Here is a 20386-nt window from a genome sequence, read left to right as displayed (position 1 = left end):
CTGCCTCAGCCTCCCCAGTAATGGAGTTATAAGTGTATGCCACCACAGCCAGTTGAGATGAATTTTTCAGGGTTAAAGTTGTAATGTACCCTGGCATTCTTTGGGTGTCTGAAAAGCAGAGTGTCTGAGAGCTGAGCACATTGTCTGTTCCCCCTCCTCTGCCACCCCTTTCTTCCTTCTCTTTTTCCTCCTGCCTCTTTTTCTTATTCTCCTCCTCCTTCCTCTTCTTCCTCTCCTTCACTGTCTTCCCTTTCCTCTTATCTTGTGTAACGTCATCACCAGACATCCGGGCCCTTATGCAGAAGCCTCACACATCCTCAGCTCCTGATCTTCTGTGTCTCAGCCTGTGCTCCTCAGGTATTTTGAAACTTCTCTCCAAACCTTCCTGTCTCCACCTCTGCCACCACCTCAGTCAGACCTTCAGCATTTCCAGCTTCTTTTCTTGCTGTCTTTAGTTGTGATTCCACTTCTTTTGCTGCTTGTCTGATCTTGTTGAGAAAGGCCTTTGTGGCTCTCATCTGCATGCTTTTAGGTCCTAACTGAGAGCTCACACTTGGCCCACAGGAGAGTCACAGGTTGTGTATCTGTTCTGTTCAGAAACTGAAAGTGTTCCGGTTTACTCCCATCTGCTGCCTTTTCTCCTGACTGTGCTAGTAAAGCTTACTCAGCGTCGCTCCTCAGCCGCGTGACGCACGGTTGGCACCCTTGCAGCTCTGGGGCCCTTGCTGACTGCAGGGTCTTACATGATCCCAGGAATCCCGCTAAAATGCCTCCCTGGCTACTCTGACTAACGAGGGACAGATTTCTTTCTTGGACCTTTTCTCCGATAGTAATATGCCCCCAAGGAATAGAATGGGATAGAAATCCCTGGGTTGAGTGTCTGATGCTCTGTTGCCTGGGGTTCAACTGTAGATAATTTTCATGTAAGTCTATAGGCAGGCATGTGGCACGGTGTTTATGACTCAGAACTTACAATAGGAATCTGAAAGAAAATTTTTTAAAAAAGGAAAAAGAAAGTGAACTGTAAAAGAAACAGAATTTTATATAATCAAATCACAAATTTGTTTAAGCCCACTTAGGAGAATTAGCCAGGTTTCATAAAGGATAGCAAAAGAATCTCACTAACATGAATCATGCCTGGAGCTCCCTGTTACTGGATTACTCCTTTCCTTTGGATGTGTCTCCAGATAGGATATAATTTCAGCGATGGGCTTGCATTGGTCCTGCCTCTGGTGAAAGGGGAACAGTTATTTCTGTCTGCAGTGCAGCACAAGATGCCAGTAGCTACTCAGGCAATCTTTATGCATCTGATGAAGAGATACTGGTATTTTTATATGGCAGATAGGATTTCATAGGCGACAAAATGGAGAGTTTAGTCAAACAAAACGTTCTTTTCTGCTTTTTCTCCAATGACGAGTGGCAAGTCTCAGAATGGTGGCTCTCTGTGTTACTGAGGCTGTTTAGGAGTGGCCCACACCTCGAGACAGCTGCCCACTCTTCCCGGTCCCCCAGCTGAATAAGAGTATTGTGACAAGTCTAAGAGCTTTGGAAAGATAATTAGACTCTTTGCCAGAGGAAAAGAAGAAACTGCCAAAAATATCATCACTTAGAAGAAGCTCTCTGTGCCTGGATTTTCTCGTGTGAGTCAGTAGCCAAAATGAGCGAACTTCTAGTCTGCCTGTAAAAACAATTTGTTGTTGTTGTTGTTCTCCCCTGAATTCCAACATGGGCTCCGTGTAATTACTGAACAAAGGAGATGTTCATCAACATGGTTAGTCTGAATGTGAGGGCTGAGGAGTTGTTGGTGATTCACACAGTGATTAGTGTGAGTTAGACTGCGTTCTTCAGGATGGGGTGAGTTAGGGCAGCCACTCTGGAGGAGGGTGACTGGTAGTAGGTGCTGTGAGCTGCCCTTCTTTTCGGAGGGTGGATATTTTGGGGATGATGCAGGCAGAGCAGAATGAGTCCAGGGGAAGGGCTTGGGGCAGCTCCACACTGGGACTAGGGGTGGGAGGTTAGATTCTAAGAGAGGAAAGATAGCTTTCTGCTATTTCAGTGTGGCTAGGAGCCACCTGAATGTTACAGAAGTGGTCATCCATACAATGGGCTATTTATTCCATAGCCTCTGAGAAAGGAAAGGAGATTTGTGGGTAAAAAGAAAACACACACAACTCTGCACTGTGTGCTCCCATTTCTGCGTATAATTTGAAAGGTGTAGGTATGTGTTTGAGTCTTTGTGGAGAATATGCTGGAAGAAACATAATAAGCTGTGTGTTAGCTGTCTTGGAGAAAGAGCCTGTGGACCTGTGTCTGAGGCAGGATTTGAGGGAGTTAGTTGAACTTGTCTGCATACTGCCTTTAAATTAAAAAGAGAACTAGTTAGAATGTTTTTGAGGATTACTCTCCCTTCCCAGGAAAGATGGTAGGGGAAGGGGCAGGGGAAGAGAAGAAGGGAGCGGGAGAAGCAGTGAGGATTCAGATAATCTTTTTGTCCTTCTTTCGTCTAACTTACAAAGCTCAGGGCTCTTGCACTCTCAGACCTTCAGGGTTGTTACCTTGGCTGGATTATGGTTAAGCCAGCACTTCTGGGCTGACCTGGATCTGAACCATCATTTATAATCTCTTTATATGGGAGAAACTATACCGTATTCCAGAGCAAACTCATGCAGACTGCCTTACTCACCCTCTCAATTTCATCTATCTCCTTCCTTTTCAAAACTTATTTTTTAAAAAGGGCTGTAAACTTTGAGCCAGGAGATCCTCTCTGTCCTCATTCTGACTCAATTCATCAGAAACCAAATGACTAAAAGACCATTATGCACATGACTGTGCTCCCCCAAGTTACCCTCTGTCTCACACTTTCTTTTTCTTAGGGAGTGCATTGTCTTTTCTTAGGGAGTGCATTGTCTTTTCTTAGGGAGTGCATTGTCTTTTCTTAGGGAGTGCATTGTCTTTTCTTAGGGAGTGCATTGTCTTTTCTTAGGGAGTGCATTGTCTTTTCTTAGGGAGTGCATTGTCTTTTCTTAGGGAGTGCATTGTCTTTTCTTAGGGAGTGCATTGTCTTTTCTTAGGGAGTGCATTGTCTTTTCTTAGGGAGTGCATTGTCTTTTCTTAGGGAGTGCATTGTCTTTTCTTAGGGAGTGCATTGTCTTTTCTTTGTTGGGATGCCTAGTGGCAAGGAATAGATGTTCAGTAGGTATTTGTTGCATCTGTAAGGTAAGGTATGGACACTGAAACAGGTCACTCACTATACACTGTCGCAGGTAAAATGTCCATGACCCCAGAAGACATTACAAGAGGGATTTGAGTGTAGCACAGGGCTTCTCAATCTTGCCCTAATTGATGGCTTGGGCCTGATAATTCTTTGTTGTGAGCCATGGTCTTGTACATTATGGATGTTTAGCATCATCCTTGACCTATGGATGTTTAGCATCATCCTTGTCTACTAAGCACCAATAAGAAACCCTAGTTGTGACAGTCAAAAGTGTCTTTAGCTATTGCTGCATCTCCCCTTGGAACAAACTTGCCCTCACTGACAATCACTGGCCTAGAATTTGCTATGCATTGTCCAAGAATGAATCTGCACCAAGGAAGAACTCTTCAAACCCTGGAGACGGGGGCGTGGTGCCTAATAAAGCTACCAAATGTTCCTATGGTGCCTTCTGCAGAATTATCAGCAGTGCCGCATACTGTTAATCTCATACTGAATAAACTAGATTTTTTTCTGTCAAGGTTCGTTTCAGTCCTGAGTGCTCTGAATTGGATGACTTTGCTTTTTGGTGAGAGAGGGGTGGATGTAAAGTGACACTGTAGGAATTTATTGGTGTATCACTGTACACATCCTGGGTTAAACAGAATGTGACGCCACTTTCTTATGATGTTCATGTTTCTGAAGCACTTAGGGCACGTGGAGCCCCCAACAAATGGGTTAGGTAGGCAAGGTCATTTTTAATGTGTCCCAAGGGCACAGAGGGGTCAGAAAGATACAGAGGTGGTTAATTCCTGGCCCCTGCAGAGTGGAACCACTGTGCCAGGATGCCTGCCTGCTGGATGCTTGCTGCTTTCTCTTGACCGTGTGGCTTCTTAGAGGGTTTTGCTGTGTCACACACAGTGTCTAGACATCCGATTTGGAGTTGTAAAATTTTACAGCAATAACAATTTTGGAAGCCTACTATGAGACCATGACCTATTCTATTTTTTCTTCTAGAAAATGTATATTTTCATAGTAAATTGTAGTAAGATTATATTGCTGTCCTTACACAGACACATATTTTCATGTATATTTGCTATGTATTTGAATATATGTTATGTGTGTACATATGGAGGTAAAAATGTGCATTGCATTTATGTGGATATGTAAGTAGTGCTGTGTGTGCATGTGTATGTGCATTTGTATATGCTTGCATGTGTGCATCTGTTTTCACATCTTGGTCAGATTGCAGCAGGAAATGGAGAAAGCCTACTGCGTTAGAAGCGAGAAGCAGTTTCTAGTGCTGTGGTGGTTAGGGAAGGGCGAGGTGAACACAGCTCCAGGCAGTTATGAGCACATGGCTGCATCCGAAGCCATGGACACTTGGCTCTCAGAAGGGGGGCTGGTTACAAAGAGTCACGTTGGGAGGACGAAGCCATATCAGAGCAGGACACCCACAGCAGGAGGGCAGGCAGAAGCAATACTTCTGTCTCCTCTTCCTCCTCTTCCTGCCTCCTGGTCTCTGCCCCTGAGTCCTGTGTAGAAGAGAGACTGCTGGAGTAAGCATACTGCTCAAGGGTCTTTTCCTGGGGTGACAGCGGGCAAAGGGGAAATGAATGGAGCCAGGCCAGAGGTCCAGGGAGAGTGAGCAGGCATGCACATGCGTGCATGCGTGTGTATGTTTGTGCATTGATTGCCCCTACTTTCTTATTTCACCTTAGACTTGAATTTGACATGGGCCGTCATGACTGTATTTGCTTAAGTGCTTAAGATATTTAAAATAAAGCATCAACCTTTGTTTCCTGAATTAGGAAAAAGTGTAAGTGGGCTTTTTTGGCGATTATCTCAGAATGTTCATATCCAAAGATTGGAGGTAGTCATTAATAAATATTTCAATTATTCATTGCTAGTAGGATACTGTTACTTTTAGGAATACTCAGTGGACAGTGCTAGTAAATGCATATTGTTTTGAAGGAGAAAAATAACTCTGTTATTACTGAGTGTGCTGACTATAGTAAGCCAAGATAGAATTGTTTTCTGTGTTTTTTCCTCTTAATTTGATATTTGTTGGAAATGTTTTGAATTTTAGAGGCAGCCTTTTTATTTCGAGATATTTGTATTTTTAAACTATGAAATGTTTATATGATTTTCCAAAAATCAAAACTGTGAAATGAAGTGTATTGAGATAATCACTTTTGTTTTCATTTCTTCTTTCCTGCTTTGACCTTTTCTTGGTAAATATTTTTTCTTTTATTAGCTCTGGTTCATTTTTCTGTTATTTCTTTTGAAATAAGTCATTGTGTTTATATGGCGTATATTCTTTCCTTTATTAACTGGATGGTAAGAGACAGGATACACACGTCTGTAGTTTGCTTTTCCCTTTCCTGCTGAGTCCTGGAGATGTGCAGTAGATATGTGGAGATCTGCCTTGTACCTCTTGACAGTTCCAATATGCAGCTGTGCTACGGTTTCTTTAACTTGTCCCTTGTTGATGGGCATTCGGGTTATTTCCAGTCTTTTGCTCTTATAGTATCGTGATGAGTAATACTGTATGTTTATCATCTCATATTTTTAGTAGTATAGTACTGGTGGGGATTGATTTTAATGAGAGGAGCTGTTGGGTTAAAAAGTAAATGAATGTGTAATTTAGCTAGATATTGCCAAATTCCTCTCCACTGGGGCTGAACTGTTTGTCCTCCTAACAATAATATACTGCAGGGTCTTCCATAGTCTCGCCAACAGAGTATGTTGTTAAACTGTTGCTAACGCAAAAGGTACAAAATGGTTTCTCATGTTTTAACTTGTGTTTCTTTTATTATTAGCAAGATCAAACATCCTTGTTAATGCGAAGCACTATATGCAACTTTTTTCTGTGAACTGTTTGTGTTTTGTCCATACTGTTTTCCCTTCGGGCTCATTTTGGGCCAGGAATAGTTTCCTACTCCCAGGTTATAAAGTAATTCCCTGACGTTTTCTTCGGTGGTTTCGTATTTTACATTTGGATCCCATTTGGAATTTATCTTGGTGTGAGATGTGAGGAGTTGATCCAATTATGTATTTTCCCATGCTGCTCCAGCATTATTTGTTAAGGAATGTGCCTTTTCAACAATGTCTTGCATGTCCTTTGTTATGCATTTGTGGGTTGATTTTTGATCATTTATCTGATTCTATAAATGCTCTAGTAATAGACCACAATGCTTTATAATAATTGTTTAAAAGAAATAAAAGAAATGGTGATATAAACCCTGTGATAATAGAAACATATAGCTTAAAGTGGAAGAATATTTAGAGTTACCTTATGAGCAGACTACTTTCATACCATTTTGCATAGAAGGGAAGTGGAAATTTTTAGAGATATGCTGTGAATGGGCTACTGTTATTGCAAGATAGCCCAGGTAATTAGCAGTGGAATAAGCAGATAAGTTCTCAACCAGTGCATTGCATGATTTTCTAAAAAATGTAATGATGTTCTCAAAAATATAGATGGCTGGTCTCTAGACCCAGCTTGGCTGTCTTGTCATATTTTCTTAGTTTTGTATATTTAAGTTAATATACCATTTAGTTTATTTTTTATCATAATAATGTGCTTTTTTAGAACACCTGGAGACTGAAATGGGCAATATAATAACAAAGAAAAATTATAGAACCGTACTACTGACCTCTAGAGATGTGATTTTTAGTTTAATACCCAAAAATTTTTAAATTCATGATCTTCTCTTTAATTAAGATCCTGTGAAGTGGAAACAATTTTGAGAGAAAGACAATAATGTGAAGAATTTCTTTAGCACATATTTAAATGCTCTGATTAAAGTGGTCTGATTAAAGTGCTCTAAGTCTATCCCCTTATTTATCACAAAACCTGAGGATGCAATTTTTGTTATTGGAATATTATTGATCACTAATCTTGGCTTTGGTGAATTGAATAACTTGGCCAACTTTACAGAGTTATTAAACAGTGGAGCTTGGATTCTAGTTCCTGTGTTTATTGTAGTGTTTATATTAACCATTATGTTCACTATGCCCTACAATAAAACATTTTGGGTCCTGTTAATTTATTAACATTTTAACAGAATTGCTCATCCTTATTCCTTCAAAGATCACATTACACTTTATACACAGTGTCACATTTCTTTTTAACATAATTAGATTACTTATACCAGGTTTTGAGAAGAGGAAGTTAAATATTTTTTCTTTACACTTTTTTTTTGGTACCAGGGATTGAACTCATGACCTCCAACTTGCTAGGCAGGCTCCTTAGACATTATTAATACAATCTTTACTTCTTTTTATGGAAATATTTTGGAAATGAGATAGATTGATATGGATTCCATAGCCAGACAGAAACACACATTAATTTTATAGATGTGTTGCTAAGTGTTTTACTGGATGTTAGGAGAGTTTACTTTTCTGTATTCGCCTGAACATCATCCTTGCCAGTTTGTTTATATAAAAACTTGCAAAATTATCTTCATTTTCCCTGGCTTTTCCCAGATCTCCATTATCCCAAGTTCTTTGTTCCAAATGACATACATAATGCCTAGTGACGTGTGGCAGATATGTGAATACTTTGGAGCTTTATATGCAATTGGAAATAAATAAAATACTTATTCCACGAGCCTCTTCAACTTGCATCCTAACTCAGAAAGGAAATTTAGGATACATTTACCTTGTCCTGTGGCATCAGTAGATATATCCTTAAGAAGGATAAAAACTTTATTGCTGTTACAGATTTGTTCCTTAAGAGAAGTAGTGCAGAGGCCAGTTTAAAGACAGATGTGAATTAAAAATGGCAGGCCAGTGAGAAGTTACAATACCAGTGAGTATTACAGAGGATAATGTTTTGGAAACATTTTAAGTGTCATTTTTTGTGTCTGTGTTCTGGGACAGAACATAATGGTAGACTTTGGGATTTGCAATAATTGTAGACTTTTAATACTGTCCAAAGGTTAATACTGTTCGCATACTGATTTTATGTTAGGTACACATGGGACATTAGGCTGAACCAAGTGTAGTTCCTGTCATCACGAGGTTTATAGTTCAGTGTACCAAAGCAACTTACTGTTTAACCGTACTGTTTCTTTCAGTAAATAAAAGTTTGAATTCAGCCTCCAGTTTTTATTATATATACTTTAAATGTACCATAAGTTAATAAAGTTTTCTTTCTTAAGCTTTAGGACCAAAAATATGTGAGTAGATGTCTTAGTGATTTTTCTTGCTTGTTGCCAAGTATAAGATACATACTATACACTGTTCTGCAATTCTCAGTGACCCACCAGTAGAATGGGTACAGTCTAAAATTGCCTGGTTCCCGGAGGACTTCGGTGGGGACACATTTATACATAAACACTGCATCATCAATACAGTTCCTCTCATCAAGTGCAGGGTCTGCTTTTGGTGTCATCAGCTGTAGCAGCAGAGTCAGTTTTGTGACTAAAAGGTCTGCACATAAACAGCTGGACCTAAGCATAGTGTAGACTGGACAGGTAAATTTTCTAACCCATCTGTTAAAGTTTTATTGATGATTCCATTCTGTTTTCAGACATGGCCATTTTAAAGGTACGTGAATTGATGTAAACTGCAGAAAAGGCTAACAGCCTCAAAAAGAACAGCCCAGTACTTGAACACAAATGTTCCCAGTTCATGAACATAAACGTGCGTTGTTATATATAAACAAATGCTTTATGGTCATGTTCATTCAGAAAATAATCTACCACAAGCAAGATGTACTTAACCCAAAAATGTAAGGGGTGGTTCAATATTAAAAGTCTATTTGTGTAATAAAATTAGTATGCTCTTGATGATAATCAGAATCTCAAATAAGAAATGCCATCTGGTGCCCAAAAAGCTCAACAACGGTTTGATAAAGCTCAACAACGGTTACTAAAACAGTATTTCAAACACTTAGTTTTTGTGGTTATTTCTACTATTACTGAGTAAACTTTGAACATTCATATTTTTGCGATCAGACAAGATTATATGAAAGATTTTTAAAAGCATCTTCATGTGGATAACAGACTTCTTTGTATTTCAAGTTCCTAATCCATATAATGATGCCTTATAAATATTTTTAATGAAATATTTCATTAAGACCATTTAGTTTTGAGAATTACTAAGAAAACAGAATAAAGAGCATATTTCTTTGACTCATTGGAGATCTTCTTTCCTATATGGAGCATGAAGGATCTGCAATGTCTTTGGGGAATGAATTGTTTTTCTGTAGGAGATGCTTTTGAAAATGGTTCTGTGTGCTTGCTTGAGTTCTCCGCTGGTTCTCTGAACTCTGATGTCTCTTCCCAAGCTGCATCTGTTCTCCAACACTGACCTTTTAGTCTCTCTCACTGATGTCTGCTGCTGCAGCTGAGTGGTTCTGTCCAAGCCTCAACATGCTGATGCCTAACCCACGTTCTTTCCGTCCAGGAGCTCTCAGTGTCTTAGGAGCTCCTTTTCCTCCGCCCTGCGTATCCACTTCTTGTGTAGTCCTCGGTTTTAATATCTCTCCTGTGTTTACCTTTAGCTGACTTTATGACCCTGGCATGGACCATTTAGAAACTGTCTGATTTTCTCTTTCTTCCTTGCTCAGCTACTCAACCTCCACTGCAACTACATTAATCTTCATTGGGCTTGTGTGTTACTCCTGTGCTTAAAACATTTTGATTCAAGGCTTCTGATAGAATTACATGCAAAATTGTTTGTTTGACATTGGAAGCTGCCTCCAGCCTGCCTTTTATGTATTCTCTAGTCCAATGTATTCTTCATAGTCCTCTTGGGGGCCATGGTATGGCCATTCTGTTGTCTTTGTGGTGAATCTTTCAACCTTCACTTTTTTGGAAGAACTGACTCATCATAATGTGTGCATCAAAGACCATGTTCATCAAGCTGTAGAGTCTTCCGGATATTTAGGATTTCTTCTGTCCTCTGACCCTTGCAGTACTCACTTCTTTGATAACTTCTTTATCCTCTCTGCTTCATCTTGCTCATGGGTGTGAAGAGCTTTGAGTAGAAAAGCCTGCATTTCGTTCAGCTTTTTATTTCTGAAGTTGCTTAACATTGTGATTTATACATTACAGTCTTGATATTGACAATTTGAGTCAAATTGTATATATTGAACGTAATACACACATGAATAATATTTGTATTTCAAACATCAGTGCCATTGCTTTGTTCTTGTACATCACAGTCTTTAGGAATTTCCTTTGGGAGATGGAAAAAAGGTGGAAAACATTACGAGAACTAATATCAAACATAGTTACATGAGTTATCTAGGCTATTTTTAAAAATGACTTTTCGTTTTCTACATGTTCATATTTGCAGAAGAACTAACATACTGTGAATGATACAAGTTATTGTAGCCTTAAGAGACAGAATGCTAATTAAATTGGAGAATAAAGGAAATTAGTGCTTGTTAACATAACTATTTCCCCATTTTCGATGACACAAAAACTTTATTCTTTATTTTTTATACTGCATCAAAGTGCCAGGGATTCTTGCAACATTGAATGCTACAATAAATACTTACGTGTCAGGGCTGGGGATTTAGCTCAGTGGCATAAGCACCTACCTTGCAAGCAGGCAGTCGTGAGTTCAATCCCTGGTACCGATAAAAAGTTTAAAAATAAATAAATAAATACTTATGGGTGTTTCAGAGCTTGAGATAGAGCCATTCCCTGAAAAGCAAGCTTGAATTCCCTATGAGATCATTGCAGAGATAAAAGCATTTCAAAGGCATACTCTTGGCTCTATGAGAATTTAATTTCCCACTGATTATATTTACATTGATTTGGAACACATAGGCATGGTTTTACTAAGCATTACTACATGACTGATGATTCTTATGCCCTGGGAATATATCTCTCTTTTATGCACATGGGTAATTGACTTATATTTTCTTACACATGTGTACTTGAGCTCAGTGTACTGATTTTAAAATTAGACCATGAGCATGTGTTTGTAGTTGTTTAAAAGTTGTGGCTTTAGAACAATTCAAAGTATTTTGATAAATTTGGGAATGGATTTTGTACTATATTCATAGTACAAACATGAGTTTTAAAAGTACACTTCAGCCATCTAATTTCACAAATTGAACATATTTTCAAGTGATATGTAATTATATAGAAAGTTTTGGTTTGAATAATCCTGTTGATTCTGAAGATATTTACTTTCTAGAATCTATGAGTATTCTGTGAGATAAAATATTTAAAGGACTTATCATGATAATTTTTGTTTAACATAGGCCATTTCCTTTTGGCCAAAAAAACAAACACAAAAAACTAAACAAACTAGACATCAACTAGTGTTTTGACAAAGGAATTTGTTATTAGGTGATTTTTTTTATCTTTGAAATACTTGTACCATGGCTGAGGACAAGTTGAGTATCCCTTAATAGAAATGCTTAGAACTAGAAGGATTTCCAATTTTGGAATGCTTTAGACTTGAGTATTTGCATTTGCCTGAGATATTTTGGGGACTGAAATCCAAGTTTGAATATGAAATTTGTTTATATTTGTTGTACACTTTATGCACATACCCTGGAGGTCATTGTACATAATATTTTTTGTGAGAGATCAGGTAAGATCAGATGTTAATTTTTTTTTAACATGGTGTCAGCATTAGAAAGCATCAAATTTTGAATTTTTGGGTTAGGGATGTTCAGACAAGTAGACAAGTAAATAAATTTAGTAACCATGCAATCCTCAAACTAGAAAATCTAGTTTAATTTTTCACAGTAAGAGTTTTGAACCCAGGCCCTCAAACCCAGCTGGGCAACGTCACGGCCATTGTTCGCACCACGTGTGACCCTGCCCATGCCTGCCCTTTACCAAATTATGTTCCATGACTGTAGTTCATTCAGCAAGGATCTAGTGGGCTTAGTCACCCTGGTTTGTCTTGTCTTAGTGGTTTGCTAGGTCAGAAAATAGAATAAAACTGCACTCCCTGTGGTGGAATATAAACTCTTGATATCTCACACGCAAGTTGTATGTTTTGAATAGAACATTACTTGAGCAAAGACCTATTATTACATAATTCGTGACTCAGTAGATACAATTTCTTGATGCTATGGCAAGTATAATCACTGCTTCTCTGTCTCTGAAAAAAAAATAAAGACTCTAATGTACTTTCAAAGATATACATTGCATTTTGTCACTTCAGAGTGGTTACTCAGAGTACAAAATATGGGTACAAAAAATTCTCTACCTGATATTAGTGCAAACCTTCCTTTTCAGTGAAGTAAGAGACACTAATAATATGGCTAACTTGCATTTTTCTACCTTCCCCTTCCTTCCTTCCTCTCCCCCATCCTAGTTCCTTTTTCGTTTTAAATATTTTCTTCCCATTTCACAATATGTGTTGTACATTTTAGACATTATTTATTCTTTTAATTTCTAACACCAGGGATACAATATGATGTTTACACATGTGAGACTGATTTACTTCACTTATGAGTAGGGTCTCAAGTTGCATCCATTTATAAAAGTCTCAAATTTATCCTTCTTTATGGTTAATAGTACTTCTTTGTACAAAAATATCACATCTTTTTTAATTCATTCCTTGGTTGATGAGCATTTGGGTTGTTTCCAAGATTCAGATATTACAAATTGTGCTGCTGGGGCTGGAGGTTTAGCTCAGCGGCATAAGCACCTGCCTTGGAAGCAGGCAGTCGTGAGTTCGATCCCTGGTACCGATAAAAAAACAAAACAAAACAAAACAAAACAAAACAAATTGTGCTGCTATCAGTATGGGTGCACATATATTGCTGTGATGCGATGTTTTTAAATTCTGTGTAGACACCAAGAAGGAAAATAGCTGGATGGAATAGGACCTCTAACCCTAGCTTTCTGAGAAATCTCCACAATGATTTCTGCTCTGGTTGTACCAGTCTACACTCCACCAGCAGTGGAGAAGAGTCCCTTTTTCCCCACAGCCCCTCCAGCATTTGTTATTGGTTGATTTCTTGATAGTAGCCATTCTTTCTGAAGTGAAATGCATCTCTTGAATGATCAGTGATGTTGAACATTTTTCATATATTTATTGCCATTTATAGGTCTTCACCTGAGAAGTGTGTTTTAATTTCAGGTACCCATTTTGGATAGGCTCTTTGAAGTTGGGGATGTCCAAGTTTCCAGTTCTTTGTATGTTCTAGATAGAAGTCCTTTGTGAATTGTCTTTTCACTCTGCTGGTGATTTCTTTCGATGTACAAAAGCTGTTATAAAATAAGATCCCAGTTGTTCTTTGAAGTATTTCCCATGCAGTTTGGGTTTTGTTTATGAACTCTCTGCCTACACCTATGCCTTTAAGATTTCTACTCTCTCTTCCAGTAGATTTAGTGTTTCTGTTTTCATATTTAGATCTTTGATTCACTTTTACTTTAGTACATGGCAACAGACATGGGTCTAGTTTTAGTCTTTGGCATGTAGAAAGCCAGTTTTTCCACTACTATTATTAAAACAGCTATCTTCCTTTCAGTGAATATATTTGGTCCCTTTGTCAAAGATAAGGTGGCTAAGTGTGTTTGTATTTGTTATGTCTTCTAATCTGTTCCACTGATCCTTAGGTCTGTTTTTTTTTTTCCGGTGCCATACTGATTTTTTCACAGTAGCTTTGTAATATGATTTCAAGTCAGTAATTGTGATGCCTCTTTCCTTGCTTTTGTTACCCAGGATTGCCTTTGCTATTGTAGGTCTCTTCTGTTTCCAAATGAATTTTAGGAATGTTTTCTCTAGATCTGTGGGGTATGCTAATTGTATTTTGATGAGAATTCCATTAAATCTGTATAACAGTTTTGAGATTATGGTCATTTTCACTGTTAGTTCTTCCTATTCATAAGCAAGAGATGTCTTTCCATTTTCTGATATCCTCTTTGATCTCCTTTTACAGAGTACTGTAATTTTCACTATATAGTTCTCAAAGATATATTTTTGAAGATGTTTTCAGAAATATTTAGTCTTCAGATTATAAACATTTTATCTTGTGTACATTTAAACAAAGATAGTTTGTTTAAACAGGATATTCATTATTGCTGTTTTGGAAAAGTGAATAAAAGTTTAAAAATACTAAGCTTAAAGTATAAATAGATAAGGAGCTAGTTGAATTGTAATATTGTGTACAATTTTAAAAATTGTCTTCTGCAACTGTATCCCAAAGGAGTAAGTCTTATAATAGTGATAGATTATCCTTTTACAGAATTCTTTATTTTGAATTGGCTACATTTAATTGGCAATCAGATAATCTTCCTTAAAAAATCATATATGGGTTGTTAAGAAAATATAAAGCTATTACAGGTTGTTTTTAAACCCACACTTATGAATACTTTGCTTAAAATAGGATAATATAATTTAGTTACTTACCTATATTAAATTAATATTTGAGCTTTCTTTAACTCCTGATACTATTTGTACAAGAAGTAATATAAATACCATAAAGAATGTCAAAGGGAATAACATGCATAGTGGTTTTAAATGTTAAAATAAAGAATCAAATATAGTCTTGATCCAAAGTATAGGTAGTGATTTCTGTAGAGAATAATATTTCACAGAATTATGATAGCATTAGTCTTGTATCAAGGCTTAATGAGAATCACAAATAACAGTATCCCCTGTATACCTATATACTATGTATCCAATTTGTAAAAGTAATTGCTTCTCAGCAGATTACTTTTGCTTCAGTGAAATTATGAGATAAAAACCTCTTAGTAAGAGTGTGCTTTAAAAAGTTCATATTTTGGGAGAGTTGTCATAGAAAATTTTAGAGCAGCCTCTGTATGCATTTAAATTGATTATAAGAAATGGGTAGAATGCAGATATTTAAATTTTTTTATTATTTTAAATGACATTTTAATTTTTAGCTCAAAGCACAAAGCAGTTTTTAAAAAATATGTATGTTATTGCTCAAATATTTTGGGATGGAGTTCTTCCAATATTACAGTTAATTTTCTGGCAATGATATTTATCAGTTTTGTGTTAACCATAGAGTGGATAGTATAAGCATCATAGTCTAATATTATAGTCAATGTACATTTACCACATTTTGTATATTTGATACCATTTTAAGAAAATTCCCCAGCTCTTCTGGAGTATCAAGACAGCTAAGAGAGGGCAGATTATCTGGATACAAGGAAATGTGCTTCTTAAATTAGTTTCCATTTCACTTGAATCATTTGAGTCATATCTTGCCTGCATCTAAATTATCTCTAAAGCACCACAGTCACAAATGTCTCATTTCAGTGCATGACAATCAGCAGAAAAATGGGGCCTGGATAAGACTGAAATCTTACTGTTTAGAGTGATTTCAGCACATGGTCTCCATACACACAAGGCCTTCCCTCTGAATAACCAGTAGTTGTGACAATTCTTTTGAAATTGGAAATTTTGAAAGAGATGATAGAAAATAATAATATTACTACCTGGAAGAAATAAAGATAAGTTAATGTTCCCCAAGGTAGTGGTGTTTACACACGTTAAAGCAGTGAAGACCTGGGTTCGAGTCTCTTACTATAAGAACCTGGACAAGTAAGTATTAAGTCAAATTTTCTGTGTATAAATTATCTCTGTACAATGGTCATCCTCTTGTTCCCTTTCTTTTTTCTTTTATGTTTTTTTTTTATTTTTTGCTGCTAGGAGACCTCCCTTGTTCCCTTTCTAACTACACAGCTTCAGTATTTTTTGATTCAAAGTCCTTTACTGCATTTGAATATTATTTAAAAGTCCAGAAGTTTCGAAGTGTCCTTTTTCCTGGCTCCATCTTGAGAGGCTGAGTACCCTGTGGAACAGTAGGAAGAAATACTGTTTTCCTTCATGGCCCAAAATCTTTTCTGTTGAGTGTTTGACATTAAAAAAAAAACTTCTTAAAGATAGAAAAGAAGTCTCTAATGAAACACATACATCTCTCTTTCTGTTTTAAATACTGGGTCTCAAATCTGAGCCTTCACACTGAGCTGTGTCCTCAGGCCTTTTTAAATTTTTTATTTCAAGACAGAGTTTTCTAAGTCACTAAGTTGCCCAGACTGAGATCACACTCGTGCTCCTTCTGCCTCAGCCTCCCAGAGTGCTGGATTTCATCCACCCACCGCCATTCCTGGCTTACTTTAATTCACTAGTAATAGTGTATCGGTCTCTTTATTAAAATCTCATATAGTGTTTTGTGTCACAATATGTTTTTAAAAAGTTTTAAATTTGGTTTGGTGATTTAAAGTATCAATGAGGACATTTCATTATTTGAACTTTTTGCTGTTTAGGCAGAGAATGCAAGGCTAGATATATATCTTGAAAACTGCTAGAACTTCTGACATGTCATTCTCATTAATGCAATGGAAAGTTTTGGTGAACGTAATTAAAACATAAAGTTAACTCATTATTTACAATAAAAATTTAAACCTTTTGGTAAAATAAGAGACAGAAGAGTCTGATTTAGGTAGGTCTGAAAGCTAAAATAGTTTTGGATATTTTATTGCTTGCTTGTTAGGATTCTGAAAAAGTAGTATCTATATTCAAATTAGAAAATAATTGGAGATTTCTAGGCTTACACCATTACCACAGCACTACTCTGCCTGGTTTTGATGCCATTAGCTATATCTGACCATTCAGTGCTTAAAATGTGTGTAATTCCAAGTAAGGTGTGTTGTAAGTATACAGTGTAAAATACACTGGATTTCAAATACTTGGTAAGAGAAAATATATAAGATATTTCAGTACAGAACATGTAACAAAATAGATGCTCATAGATAATTGATGAATGAATATAAGATTTTTTTAAATTATTATTTTGAAGATAGTAAAATACAACAGAACAAGACAGAACAAAGTCAATTGAGATAGATAGTGTATTGAAACTGGTACAGAACTACCGGGATAACAGTAGTAGGTACCATAGTATATCTCGTTATCTTCACAATAGTTGTTCTTTCAATCACGTACAGCAAAATAAAATGAAGGACAGAACATTATAGAACTTATCAAAACAGAGTGTTGAATAGAGCAGTACCATTAATCAGAATAAAGCAAAACAGTAGTAAAAATATTTGCCTTCAGAAAGATGGTAGAAGGAAATCCCCCTTATTTGCTATATTGCATATGGTCAGCCTCCCACGAGATGCTCAGAGCTCTGGTTCCCATTTGCTAAAGGGAGGCAGGGGAAATGGGATGTTTGACTCTCAGCCCAGGCACAGTAGGCTCCCTGTTGCTTAACAGGGAGGCAGACTGGTTGCTTGGTTTCTCAGCGCCCTAACTTCCAACATGGCGCGGATCTCAGGAGACGCTGGTGGTTCTCCCCCAGGGTGACCGCAGCCTGACACACCACAGCTGCTTACCAGGGAGGCGTGCTGGTTGCTTGGTTTCCCTTGAATATAAGATTGTAATAGGAGAGTTGGGGAGGAATTTTTGTTAGTTTTATTCCTTGATTGTCTGATGAGATTGAAATAGTGCCAAGCCCATAAATGACACATAAGGAATGTCATTAAATGAATGAATGAACATACACTCTTCATATACAGTGACACATGAGTAATGAAGATAAAGTTCTGAGAAATGACCACAGATATATATTAAACGAACTTTCACTATTCAAAGGGTACCAATTATTTTAGAATATTACTGCCTCAATAGTTGCGCTAATATTTATAGTTTTACTTTTATATTATCTTATATTTTGAGTTGCACATAAAAACCTCCCTGGAAATAACCAGAATAGTACTTGGGAATTAGTAGTGTCTCAGACATTGTGAATGTGCTAGCATTGACTGGCTTGTTTTCTTTGGTGTAAAGTGTGACAAAACGTGATTTCAAGATAGAATTCCTTAGTAAATGTAGGTATTAGTAACTTGATGCTTAAGGTTTGAGTACAAATATTGATATCATTTGTGTAGTAAATAATAGAAAAAGAGGCACATTTTAATAATAAAATTATAATTGTAGAAATGCAAAATCTATGAGGTTTATTTTATAAACACATGTAAAAGAAGTTCCACTTCTGGATGTATGTAATACAAGTGGATTTCATCTGAGCATTTTTCTTGATAGAAAAATAAACCTGAAAATCCTTTCTTCACAAAGAATTTTCATAAAATCCAGATACACAATGAGGATATCTCTTGGATAATGATAACAGGAAGGGGTAAAAATTAAGTTCAAGACAAATGAAAGGGAATAGAGTAGCCGTAAAGCCGCCGATTCCACAGTTAATGACCAGGAGCTGTTTTTTATAAAGGGTTCATGATTCAAACCGGCTTACGCACTTTGTGTTAGGATAAGTGATTTTCACACGTTTCCTGAACCGAGCTCTCTCTGGAGGTCTCTGGCTGCTGAATGGCCCTCAGCACCTCTTCTTCCTGCATCTCTTCTTTTGTGAGTTCCAGTGACATTCAACTTGTGTCCCTTCGGCTTTTGTTTCTGGGTCTTTGCAGCCTCATTCCCTGTCTCATCTCTTCGGTGAACTCTAGTGAGGCAGAGCTGCCCGTGCCTTCATTTCAGTCTTCATGCTGTAACCTCACATAACTTTCCTGAAACATCATTGTGTTTTTTTTTTCAAAAAATGCCAAATCATCTCCTTTTGCGTGTGCTTATGTAAGTTACCATTTTAATGGCTGTTCACAATATGCTTGACATAAGTCTTTCTTTTGTTTCCTTGAATACAAGGGCTTCCCCCCTGATTTCCACAGTTTCGTGTATCATCCCTCTGCTCCCGAAACATGACAAAAACAGCTTTTCTCTGGAAGTTGCTAGGAAATTTTTTACTTTATTGTGTTTTTATAAAAATTCATAAATCATGTAAACAGGCTGCGTTGTGAATTAATTGGTAGATCATCTATCTCTGAATGGGTTAAAGAGTTGCCAAGAGCGATCAAGCCCGCTGTCTTTCTGGCTCTGCCTGGAGTGCTGACAGCCAAGTGAAGAGCTTCTTCAATAAATCCACTCTCATATTCAAGTTTTTCCAGATGTGAGAAGTAATTAAGTCTTTGCATTTATTGAAGGCTTTTATGCTTTTCAAGAGGGGGAGCTGGCAGCTGTGGTGAATTAATGCTGCCTGAGTGTGCACGCTTGTGTGTATGTGTGCGCGCACGTGTGAGTGCACGTATGTACAAGCACATGAAGTCAAGTGAAGTCAGACTTGGAAACAAAATAAAAAGCTGATTTCGATAGGGGCCCCAGTGTTTTACAGCTATGTTTCACATTTGAGAGAAAAGAGCTTTCTCCAGAATTCCATTTCCTTTTTGTTTTTGCTGAATGTTAAAGAAATGAGAATAACCAGATCATTTTATGACTGTTGAAGGATATATGTAAAAATATGACTTCTCCTGAAACATAAAGCACGCTTCAAAAATTTTAACTTATAGATGAGTGTACCTGCGTGTACTTGCAAGATGGCATAGGTGGTTCAAAGGTGCATTTAGGGAGCCACACATCAGTGAGTAACAGGGAATGCTGAAATGAATTTATAAATAGATGTAAAGAGCATTGATCTGCAGGGCAGTAATCAGTTGCATTCCCCAGGACACAGCTAATTTGCATTTCTGTGGATAAGGATCATTTTATCCTTGTTACCAATTTTGGCTTTTTTTTTTTTTTTTCTGGTCTTTTTGAGACAAGCTCTTGCTATGCAGTTCAGGCTGGCCTTGAGCTTACTTTGTAGCCAGTCTGATCTCCTCATATGATCCTCCTGCCTCAGCCTCCTGAGTGCTGGGATTATAGGCGTGTGTCACATGCCAGGCTCCTCTTGTTACCAATTTTTAACAAGTTACAGAATTGTAAAGTAGCAAAGGCAATGAAAGGACAGGATGATTCCAAAGGAAGCACGAGATAAGACACCTGATAATTTTTTTTCCTGTATGCCTGTTTTAGTTGTTCACAGTACTTCCAAGGTCTTACCCAACATTCTAGGTAAGGCATACTTTCTGTGAATCTCACTTGATGCTTTTGCTCTGGTCATAAATCACAAAGAATCCACTCCAACTTTGGGCTTCTGTGTGTGGTAGGCATTGCAGGAGCATTTATAGTGTTAGTTTCAATATTAAGGGAAGTGAATTCCTGTCTCAGGTAAGCTGAAGTGAAATGAAAGCCTTCAGTTCACTGGGTGCTGAGGTTAAATTCCCCTTTCAATGAGGAGAGTACATTATTTTGGCCTTCTAATTTTGGCCTTCCTACCTCACTCAGCCTGGAAATTGTGTCCCAAATTATTTGCAGTTGCTTGTTCTTATCTTCCTCCAATAA

At 37.4% G+C, this 20386-nt stretch overlaps 1 protein-coding gene across 6 annotated transcripts in view; it reads left to right on the top strand.

Moving 5' to 3' along the window:
* Window positions 1-20386, top strand: part of Nebl (nebulette) — a 381690-nt gene that overhangs the window by 237619 nt on the left and 123685 nt on the right. Inside the window, exon 1 of one of the 6 annotated variants that reach the window (XM_063237897.1) lies at window positions 240-357. The exons of 4 other annotated variants lie outside the window; for them this stretch is intronic. The gene's annotated coding sequence lies outside the window, so the exon portion shown is untranslated. Of the gene's footprint in view, window positions 1-239; window positions 358-20386 lie in introns of those variants that run through there. One more of the 6 variants, XM_063237901.1, reaches the window with a different exon arrangement.

Source organism: Cavia porcellus, unplaced genomic scaffold (assembly GCF_034190915.1).
Source record: "Cavia porcellus strain 051 isolate PalLab524CR breed Dunkin Hartley unplaced genomic scaffold, mCavPor4.1 scaffold_27, whole genome shotgun sequence".
NCBI classification, from domain to species: Eukaryota; Metazoa; Chordata; class Mammalia; order Rodentia; family Caviidae; genus Cavia; species Cavia porcellus.
The sequence above is the reverse complement of the archived record's forward strand: the minus strand, read 5'-3'. Positions and strand labels throughout refer to the sequence as shown.